The sequence below is a fragment of the Filicampus tigris genome, chromosome 1 (assembly GCF_054856515.1).
Source record: "Filicampus tigris isolate MCC_2025a chromosome 1, RoL_Ftig_1.0, whole genome shotgun sequence".
NCBI classification, from domain to species: Eukaryota; Metazoa; Chordata; class Actinopteri; order Syngnathiformes; family Syngnathidae; genus Filicampus; species Filicampus tigris.
In genome coordinates this window covers 9,864,210-9,869,271 of record NC_141217.1, presented here as the reverse complement: position 1 = coordinate 9,869,271, position 5,062 = coordinate 9,864,210, and positions in this window count along the sequence as shown.

Here is a 5,062-nt window from a genome sequence, read left to right as displayed (position 1 = left end):
GTGAAAATTTTGATATATGTGATTTTTCTGCTATTTTTACACGGATGCAGTATTCCTCTTGATACTCTGCCAAGTTTTTTTTTCTATTAACTCCATATTTATTGAGTATGGGGCATGAAAAATGTTTTACCCTAAAATCCTTTTTAAGGAGTACAAAGTACAAATAATAAGATTCCAATGATTACTTTGGTAAAAAATGTAATGAAAAGACATAAAAAAGATGAAGAAAACTCAATATTTTCATGAGCTGGGTCCGCTCGCTGGCTGTTTGACCTGGTGCGTACGTGACGTCAGTGGCCCAACGGGGTTGTCTTCAAACTCTGAAGATGGTGATGGCAAGCTCTCGGAGTCGGTCGCTCCATTTTTATTGTTTAATTAAAGGAGAAACTAAATGAATCAGAAGAAAAATCACATCAGCAAGTCAGAGATGTGGCTCGATGATGTCATATCCACCTTCTTAATGATTCCACGCTCCCGATGGACCTGCAGGGAAGATTTTCAAAGCATAATGCTAAATCCATGATAATATGTATCAATTCGAGAAACCGTTCATTGTGACGTGGACATTTTATTGTTTAATACAACATTTTTAAAGATCATGTCCCATACACTTTAAAATGTACAATTTATCTGAATGCAAATTCTAAGAGAATCTGTTTTAAGTAAAAATATATATATAATTGTTACAGGCAATGTCAATCAAAATCATTATTTTCACACCAAGCAAACAACATGGCCAAGACGTAAATGTTTATCATACCATCCGCAGTAATGGTTTAAATAAAATGCACACATAGACCAATATCGCACACACACTCGATACAAGCAGGAACAACCCATAAGTAAACTGCAACATTTAAAATTGTGAGGAATTAAAAGCATAGGTCACACATCCTGACAGATTCATTATTCAACTGAATTTTGGGGCCGCTGTCAAAAATGGTGACCGCTTGGTTCTTTGAAACCTTAAACACTCCTTTGAAAGACTGACTTATTAGCAATTGCAGCTGTCTATGTGGATCAATGGGTTGCAACCCTGACTTTGGACATGGGGTTTTGGGATCAATTCCTGTCCTGGGACAATCTCAGGAGTGAGGCTTTTGATGCTATTTTCTAGCCGCTGTGAAAAATGTACACACTGCCCGGAAGCTAAACTCACCTTTTCAACCTCACTGACTGTTTTAAAAGTCAGACATTCTTACATTTGAATTTTTACTTAATTTTAATCACTCTTAAAAATCAGGACCCTGCTATTTTGCAAATTATTTTTTAATTTTAAATCTTTTTTTTTTATTATTATATGTATTTTTACTTTTATTTTGTATTATATATTTTTGATGTTTTTATTTCCATATATTTTTTTAAAGGTATTTTTTCACAAAACTTTTATTAATTTATTTTTGATTTTGGCGGTTTTTGGTCATGAAATGCAGACGGAAATATTATTCAAACGAAGGGGCGGACTTAATTGTGTCTCTTGGGTTAAACTATTCGCCTATTGGTTGAAATGGTTGGTAGAAGTCTCGTGTCTTGACGGTTAACACCGCACGAATCTCAATGACGGTAAATGTGGATTCGATCACATAATCTAGCGTGAACAGGCAGCAGAGCGTTCGCGTCTCCGCTCCCTACCGCGCAAGCTGGAAAGACGGTTCAAAATATGCATGTTGATCAACCAATAGGAGAATAGTTCAACACAATTTGTACCGCCTCCTAATTAGAATAACATTTCTTCATATCAGCCTGAAATGCAGAATGGGATGTTATTCAAATGAGGGGGCGGTCCTGAGTGTGGCTTGGGTAGATCTATTCGTCTATTGGGTAGGTGATGGTGCTTGCTGCACTGACATATTGATCAACCAATAGGCGAATGGCTCAACCCAAGACACACTTTGGATTGCCCTCTCATTTCAATAATATTTCCTTCTGCCAAAGTCAAAAATAAAATAAAAATAAATATTAGAATAAAAAAGATTTACAAGTAAAAATAAATAGCAAAATAAATGTGGAAAAAAATACAAAAATACATGTATAAATACACTTAAATATCAATGTAGTTATACATTATTTCATTGATTTCAATTGTATTTTTTAATATTTGTTTTTATTTCCACTTTTATTATTTGTTTTATTTTGGCAGGTTTGGTCCTGCTTACATACTATGTTTTTTATACGTATAATAAAATATTTTGTCCCTAGCACCATACGTTTTCCATACTACGTTTACATGTAGTCAATATTTAGTTTAAGGTAAAAACAATGATTTCTGAAAAATTCTGAATAACCCGACCGTTTACACGAATGAGCGGACAGAGTTGCTCCGGCATTTGAATAACCCACTGTGAACTGCGACGCATGGCGTCATGACTCAAAGGACATCATTTCCGCTTGTTACTTTCAACTGTCAATAAAACACTTGATATTCATGTACATTCACCACAGGAATGAAGCAGACGGTTTCCTCCTCGCTCCAAAATTGTGCTTTTGTGCTGCGTCTCTGAGCTTGTTTACCTCTGCTTGTGTATTGTGGGTTATGCTCCAAATACCACACTTCCGCATACAAGCACTTCCTGTACTACAAAGACCAGTATTCCTTGCGGTTGCACATGTGCAGAATGTCTCGATCATGCCTGTTTGCACACAGGCAGAATCTTTGCATTTTTTGCCCTCCTCTCCTTTTTCTCTATCCACCTCCCAGCAGTAATGATAAGTACAGCGTCTTATGTTTTTATTTTTATGTATTTTCATTTTTCTATACTAAGTATTTTGACGTGAATTTCGACTTTAACGGTGAAATACGACATACATGGAGATTTGGGTTACATCGCCAATGTAGGAACAGAACTCGTTCGTAAATTGAGGACTTCCTGTGAAGGTCACGATAGAGGGCAATGGCCTCAGACTCAGAGGGCACTGAAACAAGAACCTGAATCTGGTTATGACTCCAATTAATGAGCTAGTGAGATCGGGTCCTTGCAAAGAGCTGTGAGTTCAGTGACATACCTTGGAATGATGAAGCACAAGCAAACGCCACTCTGATCGTGTTCTTTTGTGGATGCTACACACCGTGGTGTGGAATGTACCAAGTTTTGTCAGGGCCACATGCCACCCCGCTGTCAGTCACTTTCTCAGCATAACTGCAGGTAATGATGTTGAGCTGACACAAACTACCAGCATAGATACGGAAGTTCCTGAATCAGTTCTTGCAGTCTCAAAGGGGCTAAAGACACCTCTTATTCATAGCAACATGCGAGAAACATCCCTGTTGTATCTCACAAATCTCGTCCATGCTAATAAATGAATGGCATTTTTGAATAAGGTTCTGTTCGAAAACTCATAACGTTATTCGTTTAGTTAGTCAGAGTCTAGCCGGATAAGCGGATAGTAAACAGCTGTGTTCAGAAGTTGTGAGCGGAAAACACTCAGCCACCGACAAACAAGGACGACAAAATATCGGCAAATAAAATGTTAAAGCGTTTGTTCAAGTTTGTCTTAAAACAGCTTACCTGAACTAGAACCCCGTGTTGCATTTTATCCAAAGGTCCATGTTGTTGTCGAAATCAAAACCTGCCACGATTACTTCTGGTGATGGCTTCTTCTTCTTCTTCGTCTTAAAAGAAGAGAGAAGACGACAAAGAAGAAGAAGTCGTCTTCTCTCTTCTTTTAAGATGAAGAAGAAGCCGATGCCACCAACAACGAAGAAGCAGCAAAAGTAGAAGAGCAGAAGTATTGAGACTAACTCTTGCTTTGCACAACGAGAACAAGGGTTAAAAAGTGCATTCATCCACAAGGATTGTACCTTTGGCTAAAATGCACCATGGGATTCTAGTTAAGGTACAGTAAGACTATTTTAGGATAAAAATTAAAACTTGAATCGCTGGGCGATATTTCAAACGAAAGACTCACAGCCTCACCACGACTAAATGCGTCTCCTTTTAGCACTTTCCAGGACCCTGTCGTCACAGACAGGAGATGACACATTTTTTCAAATCACCGTAACTCATGAAATGTTTTAGAGAGCAACGCAATTCCCAGAGCTGGGCACTTGACCCTTTTTTGCTTGTCCGTCCTCCGTCCGCGACCTGGGTACCCTTCCATTTAAAGTGGTTCCGTTCTTACGTCCGCCTCATTTATCCCCAAAAAAAAAAAAAAAAAAAAAAAAAGCGTCCGTGCATGATGCGCCGCGGGAGAGATGCTGCTAACGGCAGAGGTTTATTTAAAGCCCATTAGCTCGCTAATTTACTACTCAAACCCGCTGTGGACACGCTTCAAACACGCCACTAGTAGTGACCCAACTGTGCGTACCCTTGGTAGCCCCGGCGGGAACAAACGCTGTGCGCTGCAATGCCCAGCTATGGTAGGAAGGTTTCTCAAGACGATGCAGAGAAATGTCTGTATCGTTATGGCAGTGGTGATCAGCTGATCAGCTGGTAGTGGCTAGCTGGTTAATGTAAGGTACAGTGAATGCCAAACTAAAGATAGTGGGTCGCTGGCATTTTATGTATTGAAAAATTGAGAATATCTGTTTATCATTGGGGCAAAAACAATTAATTGTCTAATAAGAAAGAAGTAATTGATATTTTTATGAGTTGCGAAGACGTACAAGAATGACGTACAAGCCAGCATCGTATGGTTACACAAATTCATAACCTGTGTCACAAACATAATTTGAGAAAGAAATATGATTGGTAAAAACAATTATCTTTCATGCATAACTGATATTAAAGTCCCTCTGGCTTTATTACCTGGAAATGGGCTCGTAATGAATGCATAATTTCATTTATGATTGTTTCATCCTCTGTTGTGTCAGAACTCTCATCAAGGCGCTGACAATATTGGCCAAATCTTACAATATTGTGATTTTAAACAGTTCATATCATGGTACTAATTGCAGTCAGTCCATTGTTGGTGTAATACATTTTGAATTTCTCTAGAAAGAAGGAACTTTGAAGATTTATGTGGTTTACAATATAGTCCAACTATAAAGTACACAAGCAATAGAACAAATTTAAACACTCAATTGGATAATATATTGTATACATTGCATTTTATTTGAAGTGAA